General features: G+C 43.1%; 1 protein-coding gene and 1 non-coding gene across 4 annotated transcripts in view; both read right to left on the reverse strand.

Moving 5' to 3' along the window:
• The window catches only part of TESK2 (testis associated actin remodelling kinase 2), a 165022-nt gene that overhangs the window by 16562 nt on the left and 132256 nt on the right, over nt 1–16204 (reverse strand). The gene's annotated exons all lie outside the window — the stretch shown is intronic.
• On the reverse strand, nt 3597–3697 carry LOC120366265 (small nucleolar RNA U13). The gene has a single exon (XR_005580994.1). It is a non-coding gene; the product is annotated as a small nucleolar RNA U13 (small nucleolar RNA).

Genomic DNA, 16204 nt, shown 5'->3' on the forward strand with positions numbered 1-16204 from the left:
AAAATCCAGCTACCATTTATCAGAAATGTTTAGTCTAGTGGTGAAACCACTAGGGATTAAACACCTAGAAGAGAGAAACTATAGATATATATAAATTACTGAGGGCTTATTCTGCCTCCAGGCACTGTGGTAGGGGCTACACACAATGACACTTTCCTTTAAGGAGATCACAAGTATTAAGGGATATAGACAAACAATATCATATACTAAATGTTAAAATACAGTTATGTGCAGGTAGGACAACACCATGCAGTGCCAAGGATAAAGCTACTAACTGTCAAGGCATATCAGAGGAAGATGCAGAGAGGAAATGAATCGGATAGGATGACCTGGAGTAGCAGGAAAGAGGGACACAGAGGGAGCAGCATATGCAAAGTTACAGGTTAAGTGCATGATGCATTCAGGAACTTAATTTACTTCAATATGGCCAGAGTGCATTTACAGCAAGTCAGGAAGTAAGGCTGATATGTTTTGCTAAGATATGTGAACTTTATCCTGTTTATAGGAAACAAAAGAAGCATTTTAAGCAGGAGACCCACATGGCTACATTTCCTTTTTAAAGAAAATATTACTTTAGCAATGGTATGATAGATGGATTAGAGAGAAAAATACAGAGAAAGAGAAACAGGAGATTACTACAATAATCTTAATAAAAGAAGGGTATCTGAATCATGGCAATAGTGGAGGCATTGGAACAAGGCAAGATTTAAAATGTATTTAGATGGCAGAGTTTAAAAAAAAAACTTGATAGTTGCCTGGATTAGAGAATGAGGGCAATTGGCTATTGGTCCCTGGATATAATTATTAAATACTCAGAGAGAAAGAAGAGGAGCAGGTTTTTAGAAGAAGAGGCAATGTTAAAAGATAGTGAGTTCGGACCAGGTGTGGTGACTCATGCCTGTAATCCTAGAACTTTGAGAGGTAGGAGGATCGCTTCAGCTCAGGAGTTCATACTAGCTTGAACAGCATAGTGAGAGACTTAGTCTCTACAAAAAATAAACAGAATTAGCTAAATGTGTGATGGTACACACCTGTAGTCCTAGCTACATGGGAAGATTGCTTGAACCTGGGAGGTTGAGGCTGCAGTGAGCTAAGATCATGCCAATGCACTCCAGCCTGGGTGACAGACAGAGTGAGACCCTGTCTTTAAATAAATTAAAAAAAAAAAAAAGGGCTGGGCGCGGTGGCTCAAGCCTGTAATCCCAGCACTTTGGGAGGCCGAGGCGGGTGGATCACGAGGTCAAGAGATTGAGACCATCCTGGTCAACATGGTGAAACCCCGTCTCTACTAAAAATACAAAAAATTAGCTGGGCATGGTGGTGCGTGCCTGTAATCCCAGCTACTCAGGAGGCTGAGGCAGGAGAATTGCCTGAACCCAGGAGGTGGAGGTTGTGGTGAGTCGAGATTGCGCCATTGCACTCCAGCCTGGGTAACAAGAGCGAAACTCCGTCTCAAAAAAAAAAAAGTTCAGCTGGGAGAAGTTAAATTATTAAAGATGCAGATGCTTATTGGACAACCAAGGTGGCAATGATCTAAATAGAGTCAGTTTGAAGTTTAAGAACAAAGTCTGGCCGGGCATGGTGGCTCACATCTGTAATCCCAGCACTTTAGGAGGCTGAGGTGGGAGGATCACCTAAGGTCGGGAGTTCAAGACCAAACCGACCAACATGGCGAAACCCCGTCTCTACTAAAAATACAAAATTAGCTGGGCATGGTGGTGGGTGCCTGTAATCCCAGCTACTCAGGAGGCTGAGGCAGGAGAATCGCTTGAACCCAGGAGGTGGAGGTTGCACTGAGCCGAGATTCATGCCATTGCACTGTAGCCTTGGCAACAAGAAACTCTATCACACACACACACACACACACACACACACACAAAAGTCTAAGTCAGAGACTAATATTTAGGAGGCAAAAACACTGAGCTGAAGCAGTCATGCATTCCAAAGTCATGCATGCCCAGGGTTTAACATGTAAGATGGGAAATTAACAGAATCCCAAGGAACAGGCAAGAATGTCAATAGGAGAACATTCTAAATGTTCAGAAGGCCAACTGGGAGTGGTGGCTCATCCCTGTAATCCTAGCACTTTGGGAGGCCAAGGTGGGTAGATCACTTGATGTCAGAAGTTCAAGACCACCCTGGCCAATATGGTGAAACCTCGACTCTACTAAAAATATAAAAAATTAGTCAGGCATAGTGGCAGGCATCTGTAATCCCAGCTACTACTTGGGGAGCTGAGGCAGGAGAATCACTTGAACCTGGGAGGCGGAGGTTGCAGTGAGCAGAGATCGTGCCATTGTACTCCAGCCTGGGCAACAAGAGTGAAACTCCATCTCAAAAATAAATAATGTTCAGAAGTACAATGACACTCTAAATGTCAGAAGGAAAACATTCTACAAAGGAAATCACCAACTGTATCAAAAGCTATGAATGAGGAAGATGAGCCTGAAAGGTGTCCACTGAATTTGCAACCAGGAAATAACCGGCAACCTTGGACACAGCAGTTTCAGTAAAGTGGTTAAGACAAGAGTAAGACTAAAGTGAATGGAGGAGGAAGTAGCAGATAAGGCTACGGAGAAACTTTGTGAAGATAGTCTGGTTGTTCTTCATCATTCCTATATACCCATGAAGGGCAGCTTTGCTTTATTATTAAAAACAAAAACCAAAGAGCGAACTAAGGGTGGGCACAGTGGCTCATCCCTGTTTGGGAGGCCGAGGTAGGAGGGCCACTTGAGCCCAGGAGCTGGAGACCAGTGGAGGCTATGTGGCAAAATCCTATCCCTACAAAAAATACAAAAATTGGCTGGGTGCAGTGGCTCATGCCTGTAATCCCAGCACTTTGGGAGGCTGAGGTGGGCAGATCACCTGAGGTCAGGAGTTCGAGACCAGCCTGACCAACATGGAGAAAGCCCATCTCTACTAAAAATACAAAATTAGCTGGGCATGGTGGTGCATGCCTATAATCTCAACTACTCAGGAGGATGAGGCAGGAGAATCGCTTGAACCTAGGAGGCAGAGGTTTCAGTGAGCAGAGTGCACCATTGCACTCCAGCCTGGGCAACAAGAGCAAAACTCCATCTCGACAACAACAAAAGAAACAAAAAAACAAAAATTAGTTGAGCATGGTGGTGTGAACCTGTAGTCCAAGCTACTTACTCATGAGGTTGAGGTTTTGGGATGATCACTTGAACCTCAGGAGGTCAAGGCTATAGTGAGCCATGATTGTGCCACTAGATTCCAGACTGGGAAACAGAGTGAGACTCAGTCTCAAAAAAAAAAAAAAGTGAGGCCGGGCGCAGTGGCTCACGCCTGTAATCCTAGCACTTTGGGAGGCCGAGGTGGGTGGATCACCTGAGGTCAGAAGTTCAAGACCAGCCTGGCCATCTTGGTGAAATCCCATCTTTAAAAAATAAATAAATAAATAAATAAGTATATTTGTTTATAGATAATAATAGCAGCTGATATTTATATAGTATTTAAATTGTGTCAGGCACTGTTCTGAGAGCTTTGCATATATTATCTCATTTAATCTGCACAATAATCCTATAAGGTAAATATACTGTTACTTTCTTTTTCCTTTTTGCTTTTTTTTTTCATGTCAGACAGGCAACATGCAGACATTAACAAGGTTTGAGGGCAGTATACTTCACATGTGCACATGCAAATCCAATCACTGTGCTATGGACTACAATAAGACAAACAATTACTCTTATTTTAGAGAGGGCATTTAGAGATTAAGCAACTTGCTTAAGGTTATCCACTTGTTAATAGGCAGAGACTGGCAGAATCTGCAGACTGGCTCCAGAGTTCATACTCTTTACCACTATGTTGCATTGGAGAGTTACAGACCATAGCATCTGAGTCAGAGAGCCTCATGCAGCACAGGAGCTCAAAAATGAATTTACCCAAACCTTATATCATGCATTATCTCCCTCCTCTTCCCAAGGGAGAAAAAGAAGGAAATTCCTCTAAGCCTAATTTTTTTTTTTTTTTTTTTTTTTGAGACAGAGTGTTACTCTGTCACCCAGGCTAGAGTGCAGTGGCACAATCTTGGTTCACCGCAACCTCCACCTCCAGGGTTCAAGAGATTCTCCTGTCTCAGCCTCCGGAGTACCTAGGATTACAGGTATGTGCCACTATGCTCAGCTAAGTTTTTGTATTTTTTAGCAGAGACGGGCTTTCACCATGTTGGCCAGGGTAGTCTTGAACTGCTGACGTCAGGCGATCTACCTGTAATCATCTGAGACAGAGTGAGACTCTGTCTTGAACAAAACGTGAAAGTTGGCCAGGTGCAATGGCTCATACCTGTAATCCTAGCACTTTGGGAGGCCAAGGCAGGTGGGTTGCCTGAGGCCAGGAGTTTGAGACCAGCCTGGTCAATATGGCAAAACCCCATCACTACTAAAAATACAAAAATAAGCTGGGTATGTTGGCAGATACCTGTGATCCCAGCTACTCAGGAGGCTGTGGCACGAGAATCGCTTGAACCTGGGAGGCAGAGGTTGCAGTGAGCAGAGATCACATCAATGCACTCCAGCCTGGGCAACAGTGAGACTCTGTCTCAAAAAAATAATAAAATATGTAGAAGTGCTTCAAAAAAAATTTAAATGTGATGTATTTTCTGATGTGGTAATAATATAAGCACCAAAAAGAACCAGTTGGGGGCAGCACCATGCAGCACTTCAGATCCTTGGAAGCCTCGGATCAGTTTTGGCAAGGCAGAAAGAATGACTAAAAATAAATCTTCTAACTTCTCAAAAGGGAAACTTGTTGATCTGCTTCATCCTGCTTGATAATCCATCTTTGAAAAATCTTAAAATAAGGCATAATGACTACATAAGCAGTGTCTTGCTCTCTTCATTCTAGTTGAATCTGCCCAAGGTTCACATTTGAGGTGCCCATTTGCTGAAAAGAAACTGAGCTTGTGAACTTCAAGTTACAAGTGGGCAATGAAGCTGACATCTAATCAGGCAGGCAGATTGCTTTTGCTCTGAAAGTCAAAAGGTAGGCAGTGGTTCACTTCTTTAGCATGATGACAGTGTGATATAAAGGGCCTGTCTTCAGGAGCCACTCAGGTTTCCCAACTGAGTGCCAGGCAGAAGATACTATAATGAAAAGGCTATATGTGCACTCTCTAGAGGCCAGGTGAGGCCAGGACTCTTCGCTCTGGGAAACACTTGTTTACTCTGTTCAGCAATGTCTCTCTGAAGGCTAGAGAAATCCATATGCGAAGGCCAGGGAAATCCATATGCAAAACCAGAGGGTACAGAGCACAGGAAAAGGTGACAAAAGATGAAGAATCACACTTGGCTAATAGATTCTGGCTTTTCCAGGCAAAATGGAAAGAGCACAAACCAAGGGCCAGAGAGGGAAAACAAATGGAATTTGTTTTTTACAACCCATTTATCTTGCCTGCTTTTGGTGAATACATTAATTGGGCTGATAAGCCTCTAGGCCCTCAGAAATCACTTCTCAATGTTTCAAGACCTTTGCGTGTATGAGAAAATGAAATTTGAGATCCGTCAACAAGGAAGAGGTTTTTTTTTTTTTTTTTTTCTTTTTTTGAGATGGAGTCTCACTCTTGCCAGGCTGGAGTGCTGTGGTGCAATCTCAGCTCACTGCAACCTCAGCTTCCCAGGTTTAAGTAATTCCCGTGCCTCAGCCTCCTGAGTAGCTGGAACTACAGGTGCATGCCACCACTCCCAGCTAATTTTTGTATTTTGAGTAGAGATGGGGTTTCACCATGTTGGCCAGGATGGTCTCAATCTCTTGACCTCATGATCTGCCCGCCTTGGCCTCCCAAATTGTTGGGATTATAGGCATGAGCCACTGCACCAGGCCTTTTTTTTTTTTTTTTTTTTTTTTTTTTTTTTTTTTTTTTTTAATGAGACAGAGTCTTGCTCTGTTGCCCAGGCTGGAGTGCAGCTGGCGTGATCTTGGTTCACTGCAACTTCCACCTCCCGGGTTCAAGTGATTCTCTAGCCTCAGCTTCTGGAGTAGCTGGGATTACAGCCATGTTTCACCATGGCCAGCTAATTTTTGTATTTTTTGGTAGAGACAGGGTTTCACCATGTTGGCCAGGCTGGTCTGGAACTCCTGGCCTCAGGTGATCCACCTGCCTCGGCCTCCCAAAGTGCTGGGATTATAGGCATGAGCCACCCCACCCGGCTGGAAGATTTCTAGGTTGCTACACAGTCTCTGTGCCCATTAGCTGGAACATTCACTTCTTCATAAGCAACTCCCAGTGCAGACTCAGCTGGTGTGGGCTCTGAACAAATCCCTCTGCAGGAAGCAGAGACAAGATCAACTGCAGTAGCATGGTCAGCTTTCCCGGCTGGGGATAACAGCTGCTTTGCTTTCATTTTCAGCTAGATCACTCCCTCGGTCAGCTTTATAAAACAACCTAAGGCATTAGTAATACATTTAAGTAATACAGAAGTTTTAACATTTTTGTTATTTTAAAATTTCAAGTTAGAAAACTATAATACAGCCAATAAAATGTGTTACAGGTACTTCAATACCTCTCAGTGGGTGTTGTTACCTTTTTCTTTCTTTCTTTTTTTTTTTTAAGAGACGGGGTTTCACCATGTTGGCCAGGCTGGTCTTGAACTCCTGACCTCAAGTGATCCACCCACCTTGGCCTCCCAAAGTGTTGGGATTACAGGTGTGAGCCACTGCGCCCAGCCTGTTACCTTTTTCCATACCAAATTTACCTACAGCAAAACCTGCCTCTCTTCCTCAAGGTCTAATAAAATATTATAACAGAGTTTCTTCCATTTCATTTGTGTTTGATACTTGGTTTCATTAAATATACACAGCCTTTTCCTAGAAGGCACTCAATAACTAAAAGTGTATTGGTTATTCAACTATATTATATAAATAAACCTTTGTTATTAAAATATAAGAAATAGGCCGGGCACTGTGGCTCATGCCTGTAATCCAAGCACTCTGGGAGGCCGAGGTGGGTGGATCGCCTGAGGTCAGGAATTCAAGACCAGCCTGGCCATTATGGTGAAACCCCATCTTTAAAAAAAAAAAAAAGAAAGAAAGAAAAGAAATTACATGCCAACATCTTTTTTTGTTTGTTTGTTTTTGAGATGGAGTCTCACTCTGTTGGCCAGGCTAAAGTGCCGTGACACCTTCTCAGCTCACTGCAAGCTCTGCCTCCAAGGTTCAAGCAATTCTCCTGCCTCAGCCTCCTGAGTAGCTGGGATTACAGGTACCTGCCACCATGCCTGGCTAATTTTTTGTATTATTAGTAGAGTGGGGTTTCACCATGTTGGCCAGGCTGGTCTCGAACCCCTGACCTTGTGATCCACACGCCTCAACCTCCCAAAGCACTGGGATTACAGGCGTGAGCCACTGCACCTGGCCTCTTTTTTAAAGTCACCAAATGGACAGGGAAGTGGACACTCAATTCTATACTCACGAATATCAATTCAGGTTATTTCTACAAACATTTATGGAACACTTCTCCCCCTACTGCCACTGCCATATGAGAGTAAGAACTTGTCTCTTAGCCAGGCATGGTGGCTCTCGCCTGTAATCCTAGCACTTTGGGAAGCTGATGTGGGAGGATCGCTTGAGGCCAGGAGCTCAAGACCAGCCTAGGCAACATAGCAAGACCCCATCTCAAAAAAAAAGATGGTAAATTATATGTTATATGTATTTTACCACAACAGAGTATGTGTACAAGCGTCCCCATAGTACTTTAGTCCCTTCCACTATGTAGTGACACAGCAAAAAGACAGGTATCTATAAACCATGAAGTAGTCCGTCACCAGTGTTTGAATCTGCCTATGCCTAGATCTTAGATTGCGCAGCCTCCAGAAGTGTGAGAAATAAATTTCTGTTGTTTATAAGCTACCCAGTATATATTTTTTTATAGCAGCACAAATCTACCAAGACAATTGCCTAGGCTGAAGAGTATAGGTTCTTCCCCACATATCCCCTATAGGGTCTGGTAGGTACAAATTTAGGCACAGACAAGCACATAAACATATCCATACAGAGAATATTCTAGAGTGGCTCTAGGGAATATGTACCTCTCTCTGAGGTTAATGCAACCGGGACTCCAGTTCCCAATTCTTGCTGATCCTTGTCAGCTACAATAGTCTCAACCAATCATAACTAGTCAGAACAATAAGACAAAACGGTAGCTTTAAAAAAATGTTGAATTATCAATGTACTGATACCAGCAACCAAATAAGTTTATCTCTGAAAAGTGGCTCAGAGGCATTCAGAGAAGGTCTGGAGAAAATATGAACTGTAAGATGTATTATTCCTTTTTGAAAAACCTGCCCAACTGGCCAGGATTTAGGGCACTTACTCAAGGAAGATAACTGTGCCACCATCCTACTAGCAGAGATCATTTGCTACCATCTAATTACCAACACTGTACTAAGGAAGATTCATTCACCCTTCTACTCACCTACCCCAACACTGAAAACCTACAATGTGATATACAAAGACAAGAGGGGCCAGTCTCTGCCCACAGAGACTAGTCTAACCTAGAGTGTCTAGTAGAGATGCCATACAATCAACTAACATTTTTTTTTCACGCAGAAGAATAACATGATCAGATATGCTACATAGAAATATCATTCTAACAGTAGTATAAAAATTGTATAGAAAGGTCAGGAACTGAGGCTGGGAGAATAGTTAGGATAACCAAGTCCTGAATAAGACAATGGCAGCAAGAATGGAAAGGAGGTTAATGTCTGAGAGACATCAAAGGTAGAATTAACAAGATTTGGTGTTTTTTCAAAGGTAAGGAGTAATTAAAGAGATAAGGTGTAAATACAAAGTCAGTCCAGCATGGTGCTTAGCTCATAGTACACAACTCATTCTTCCAATTAACAATATCATTTTAAAATTTCATTTTCAGTTTTTAGAACAGGTAGAACCCACTATCAATATTTTTATCATTCTTATCCTTACACTAGGTTATTCCATTAGCTTTCTAACTTGTTTTCTTGGCCCCTTTCAAATCTTGAAAAGATTTAGCCCTCATTCTGGTCCATTTTCCACAATATAGCCAAGATAGTTTTTCTGAAATGCCAACCTGAAGCCACTCTCCTGTTAAAATTATTCAGTGACACTCTTATTACTTATAGGATAAAACCCATAATCCTTAAAGGCACACAAAGCCTTTCATTCCTGCTTATAAAAGTCTGGCTCCTGCTTACCTGCACATTTGTACACATTGCTGGTCACTTTACCTGGAATATCCTTCCCCTTCCCCCAACTAGGCCTGGCTAATATTCACTCATTGCTGAGGATTCAGTTCCATTTCATGGTAACCCATAGGCAAGGTTGGGAATACGAAAGACAGTCTATGCAAAAGGAACACAAAGATAACAATGTAGAGAAATTAGTAAGTATTCTCTCTCTCTCTCTCTCTCTTTTTTCTGTATAAGTAGGGGAGAAAGGATGAAGTTATTTAAAAAGTTAAGATGGGCAGTATAATATAGTGGAGACTGCAGTTAGACTGGCTAGGATTGAATATCATCTCAGACTATAATAGCCGTAGAGCCCTGAGTTGGTTACTCAGTTTGTTTAACACACATCTATAAAATGGGGATAATAATAGTACCTAACCCACAGCGTTGTTGTGAAGATTCAGTAAGTTGATACATGTAAAATGCTAAGAATAATGTCAAGAAAAGTGTTCAATATGTCGGTAATGACTATTCCTATTATTATTATATTTATTATTAGTGTAGAAGTTCTGGAATATCAAGATGAAGCACTTACAGTTAATTCAGCAGACCACAGGCGCCACAGAAGGTTTATAGGTAAAGGTATAATATGACCTAATGGAGGTTGAATTATATCCCCCTGAAAGATGCAAGTTGAATTATATCCCCCCCAAAAGATGTATGCCAGTCCTAAGCCCTGGTAACCATAAATGTGACCTTATTTGGAAACAGGGTCTTTGCCAATGTAATCAAGTTAAGATGAGGTCATATTGGAGTAGGGCAGGCCCTTAATCCAATGACTGGAATTCTTATAAAAAGAGGGGCAAGAGATACAGGCACACAGAGAAAATGTCATGTTAAGATAGAGGCAGAAATTGGAGTGAGACATCTACAAGCCAAAGAACACCAAAAACCTACCAAAAACTAGGAAAAGGCAAGGAAGGATCTTCCCCTAGAACCTTCAAAGAGAGTAGGTCCCTACCAACACTTTGATTTTGGACTTCCAGCCTTCAGAACTGTGAGACAATAAAGTTCTGTTATGTCAGCCACATTGTAATGCTTTGCTATGGCAGCTCTAAGAAACTAACACATGACCCAAACTCCATTTTAGAAAGATCATTCTGGTAGCAGGATAGAGAATTAACTAGAGGCAAGTTTGGAGGGTACTGCAACAGCCAGATGAGAGGTGACCAAACATCTAACTTACAGTGCTATTTATGGGCAAGAAAAAGTTGGCTATAGTCAGAATATAAAGGCTTTTAGCAACCAAGTGGTAGATATGAGAAATAAGGAAAAAGAGTCAAAGACAACTCAGAGATTCCAAATTGAAATGTTCAGACAGCAATGGAAAAAGATTTCAGAATCATCTTTCTTTTCTTTCTTTTTTTAAGAGGATTTCAGAATCTTTTTTTTTTTTTTTTTGAGACGGAGTTTCGCTCTTGTTACCTAGGCTGGAGTGCAATGGCTCGATATCGGCTCACTGCAACCTCTGCCTCCTGGGTTCAAGCAATTCTCCTGCCTCAGCCTCCCGAGTAGCTGGGACTATAGGTATGTGCCACCATGCCCAGCTAATTTTTGTATTTTTAGTAGAGACGGGGTTTCACCATGTTGACCAGGATGGTCTCGATCTCTTGACCTCGTGATCCACCCGCCTCGGCCTCCCAAAGTGCTGGGATTATAGGCCTGAGCCACTGTGCCTGGCCTGATTTCAGAATCTTAAATTACTCAATTTGCCATCAGTAAGTCAGAAACCTGTCAGAAACCAGTATCAATATCAAACAGCCAAATCAGTGGCTTGTCGGCACTCCACTCTTTGGAGGGGCTCTTTGCAGAAAAGAGCCTGGGCCCCGACCTATTTTCACTGTAGCCCAACAATGCTTTTGTGCTGGCCACTGTATGTTTGTTGGTCGGCTCTAAACACAAAGGCTAGCCGATATTCCATCCTGCTGGCTTGGGTTAAAGAAGAAAAGAAAGCTTTGTTACTGCTATGGGTAATTTCAGGACAGACATCCCAAGAGTGCCCTGTGGGAGGCTTGTGCTCCAATGAAGCCTGCTGTTCTCAGCTCGAGAATCCACAGCCACTACAAGCGTACATCCGTACATCTGCCAAGGACTGAATTTGCCTCCCACTCCAGGAGGTTCTCCAGGGCCTGCCTGACTAAACAGTCAGTAGTAATGAGCTGGCTCAAAAAGAGAATGGGAACACTAGTTCCAGCCACAGTGTAAAACATTCTTAATAACTCAAAAGATACTTCAGAATATTTAAGTGTTTAACTCGTTGCCTTCATATATGCTTACTACCCTTCTTAATGCCCTGAATACCCTTCTTCATAGCTTTGCTAATTCTTATCCTTATTTATTTTTATTTTTATATTTTATTTTTTTGAGATGGAGTTTCATTCTTGTCATCCAGGCTGGAGTGCAATGGCACCATCTTGGCTCACTGCAACCTCCACCACTTGGGTTTGAGTGATTCTCCTGCCTCAGCCTCCCGAGTAGCTGGGATTACAGGCACATACCAGCACGCCCAGCTAATTCTGTATTTTTAGTAGAGACCGGGTATCACCAAGTTGGCCAGGCTGCTCTTGAACTCCTGACCTCAGGTGATCCGCCCACCTCAGCCTCCCAAAGTGCTGGGATTACAGGCATGACAGATGGAGTATCACTCTGTTGTCCAGGCTGGAGTGCAGTGGCGTGATGTCAGCTCACTGCAACCTCCACCTCCAGGGTTTAAGCAATTCTCCTGCCTCAGCTTCCTGAGTAATTGGGTTTACAGGCATGGACCACCATATCAGGCTAATGTTTTGTATTTTTAGTAGAGATGGAATTTCACCACATTGGCCAGCTGGTCTTAAACTCCTGACCTCAAGTGATCTGTCCACCTTAGCCTCCCAAAGTGTTGGGATTACAGGTGTAAGCCACCATGCCCAGCCATTTATTCATCCTTCTAAACTCAACTTGAGCCCTTTATTTTGAAAAGCATTCCTTGATACTCCATCCCATTCTTTGTGCTAGGCTGCGCACAATGGTTCACGCCTGTAACCCCAGTATTTTGGGAGGCTGAGACGGGAGGATCACTGGAGCCCAGGCGTTCAAGCCCATTCTTTGTGCCACTTTAGCACCCTGCACATATTTCTACTATTGTTCATCACACATCACACTGTACTATAACATTTATGGCAGGAAGTAGGTCCTTCTCAACTTTATAAGCCCCTTTGTGAAACTCAGTGAAATTGTTGAACAAACAAATGCATAATTAAGTGAATTTAAATAAACAGAGGTGGCGTTTAAGTTTCCTTTTATTGGAAGCCCCAATTTAGTCATTTTGTCATTAAAATGTAATTTAAGATATAAAAGAGAAATGTGCTATTAATTTTCCAATAAATAGCATGCCAAAACAAATATTTTAATAATGCTGCTGGGTGCAGTGGCTTACACCTGTAATTCTAGCACTTTTGGAGGCAGAGGTGGGCAGATTGCTTGAGCTTACCAGTTTGAGACCAGCCTGGGTAACATGGCAAAACCTTGTCTTTACAAAAAATACAAAACTTAGCTGGACATAGTGGTGCATGTCAGTAGTCTCAGCTATTCAGCAGGCTGAGGTGGAAGGATGGCTTGAGCTGGGGAGGCAGAGGTTGCAGTGAGCCAACATTGTACCCCTGTACTTCTGTCTGGGCATTAGAGTCAGACCTTGCCTCAAAAAAATTAATTTAAGCCAGGCGCGGTGGCTCAAGCCTGTAATCCCAGCACTTTGGGAGGCTGAGGCAGTTGGATCACGAGGTCGAGAGATCGAGACCATCCTGGTCAACATGGTGAAACCCCGTCTCTACTAAAGATACAAAAAATTAGCTGGGCATGGTGGCACGTGCCTGTAATCCCAGCTACTCAGGAGGCTGAGGCAGGAGAATTGCCTGAGCCCAGGAGGCGGAGGTTGCGGTGAGCCGAGATCACGCCATTGCACTCCAGCCTGGGTAACAAGAGCGAAACTCCGTCTCAAAAAAAAAAAAAAAAAAAAAAAAAATTAATTTAATTTAATTTAAAAAATAAAATATTTAATAATGCCTACTCAGACAAAGAAAGGCTCAGGGAAAACACTGAATCTGATTTTCTACATTGAGAAGACGGTTGATTAGTGTTATGTTAAAAAAAAAAAAAAAAAAAAAAAAAAAACAGTTCCCAAGTAATACATACACAACTGAAAGAAGGAAGTATTCCAGCTGCGCCCTCCAAGTTTTCTACATCACAGTAAATCGCATTACTACCCACCTAGAAACTGGGCATCATTTGGTTCCTCATTCTCCTTCCTTTTTTTTTTTTTTTTGAGACCCAATTTCTATTGTCGCTGGGTTCAAGTAATTCTCCTGCCTCAGCCTCCTAAGTAACTGGGATTCAGGCACCTGCCAATATATCCAGCAAATTTTTTTATTTTTAGTAAAGATGGAGTTTCACCTGGTCTCGAACTTCTGACCTCAGGTGATCCACCTGCCTCAGCCTCCCAAAGTGCTGGGATTCCAGGCATGAGCCACCATGCCCGGCCATAAAGCACTTTTTTTTTTTTTTTTTTAATGGAGTTTCGCTCTTGTTGCCCAGGCTGGAGTGCAATGCCATGATCTCAGCTCACTGCAACCCCACCTCCCAGGTTCAAGTGATTCTCTTGCCTCAGCCTCCCAAGTAACTAGGGATTACAGGCCCCGCCACCATATCCAGCTAATTTTTTCTACTTTTTTTCTTTTTTTGTTTGTTTGTTTAATTTTTTGTATTTTTAGTAGAGTACTTTCACCATGTTGGCCAGGCTGGTTTCGAACTCCTGACCTCAGGTGATCTACCCACCTCAGGTGATCTACCCGCCTCAGCCTCCCAAAGTGCTGGGATTACAGGCATGAGCTACCACACCCAGCCTGATCATTGGAGTATCTTAAAACATTCTTGACATCTTTTTGTGTTTTTTTTTTCCTTTTATCTTTCTGTTTTTTGTTTTTGTTTGTTTGTTGTTTTTTGAGACGGAGTTTTGCTCTTGTTGCCCAGGCTGGAGTGCAATGGTGCCATCTTGGCTCACTGCAATCTCTGCCTCCTGGGTCCAAGCAATTCTCCTGCCTCAGCTTCCCAAGTAGCTGGGATTATAAGTGTGCACCACCATGCCCAGTTAATTTTTTTTTTTTTTTTTTTTTGTATTTTTAGAAGAGATGGGGTCTCACCATGTTGGTCAGGCTGGTCTTGAACTCCTGACCTCAAGTGATCCACCAGCCTCAGCCTCCCAAAGTGCTGGCATTACAGGCATGAGCCACTGCGCCTGGCCTGTTTGTGTGTTTGGTTTTTTGGTAGAGACTGGGAGGTGTGGGATGAGGGGCATCTTGCTATGTTGCCCAGGCTGGTCTCAAACTCCTGGTCTCAAGTGATCCTTCTGCCTTGGCCTCCCAAAGTGCTGGGATTACCTGTGTGAGCCACCAGGCCTGGCCCAGAGAATTTAAGTAACTTGCCTATGATTATTCAACTAGTAACCAGTACAGCCTGGATTTGCATCCAAGCCTTGTGCCCTGAAAGCCTGGGTTACTTCTACTATAGGAGCATACACTTATGTAGGGAAGCTAAAGCAAAAACAACTTTAATAAATGAAAGAATGTGTAATAACAAAGGAACAAAAATTCTATATAGAAGATGAATGGAGGGAAACATGACCAAATGAGTGGTGACAGTGGAGGTGGGTAGAAAGGAGAGGATCCACCAAAGAAAAAGAATCAGGAAAGGTTTTATGGGGAAATAAGTGGACTTTGAGCCAGGTCTTGAAGGGAAGATTCCTTTTTTTTTTTTTTTTTTTTTTTTTTTTTTTTTTTTTTTGAGATGGAGTCTTGCTCTATCATCCAGGCTGGAGTGCAGTGGCACAATCTCAGCTCACTGCAACCTCTACCTCCTGGGTTCAAGCCACTCTCCTGCCTCAGCCTCCCCAGCAGTTGGGATTACAGGTGTGCACCACCATGCCCTGCTAATTTTTGCATTTTTAGTAGAGATGGGGTTGCACCATGTTGGCCAGGCTGGTCTCAAACTCCTGACCTTGTGATCTGCCTGCCTTGGCTGCCCAAAGTGCTGGGATTACAGGTGTGAGCCACTGTGCCCAGTCAGGGAAGATGGTTTCTATGGGACAGAGGAAAAGAATATATTAGTTTCTTCATTTTTTAAATTTTATAAATCTTCGGTCGGGCGCGGTGGCTCAAGCCTGTAATCCCAGCACTTTGGGAGGCCGAGGCGGGCGGATCACGAGGTCAAGAGATGGAGACCAGCCTGGTCAACATGGTGAAACCCTGTCTCTACTAAAAATACAAAAAATTAGCTGGGCGTGGTGGCGCGTGCCTGTAATCCCAGCTACTCAGGAGGCTGAGGCAGGAGAATTGCCTGAACCCAGGAGGCGGAGGTTGCGGTAAGCTGAGATCGCCCCATTGCACTCCAGCCTGGGTAACAAGAGCGAAACTCCGTCTCACACACACACACACAAACACACACACACACACACACAAATTTTATAAATCTTCTAGGTAAGTGCAAAAGTAAATTGTTTTTGTTTTTGTTTTCTTTGTTATTGAGACAGAGTCTCGCTCTATCGCCAGGCTGGAGTGCTGGAGTGCAGTGGCGTGATCTCGGCTCACTGCAATCTATACCTCCCATGTTCAAGTGATTCTCCTTCCTCAGCCTCCTGAGTAGCTGGGACTATAGGCGTGCCTCACCATGCCCAGCTAATTTTTATATTTTTAGTAGAGATGGGGTTTCACCATGTTGGACAGGATGGTCTCGATCTCTTGACCTCGTGAGCCACCTGCCTCAGCCTCCCAAAGTGCTGGGATTACAGACGTGAGCCACTGCGGCCAGCTGGAAAGAGTATATTCTAGGTTGAAGAAACAATATGGATAAAGAGGCAGGAAAACACAGACCATGTTCAGTAAACAATAAGAAATTCAGTTTGCCTGAATTATAAAGTACTTGTTAAAGAAGAGGAGAACTAGGAGAAAAGTAGT

Source organism: Saimiri boliviensis, chromosome 11, assembly GCF_048565385.1.
Source record: "Saimiri boliviensis isolate mSaiBol1 chromosome 11, mSaiBol1.pri, whole genome shotgun sequence".
NCBI lineage: Eukaryota > Metazoa > Chordata > Mammalia > Primates > Cebidae > Saimiri > Saimiri boliviensis.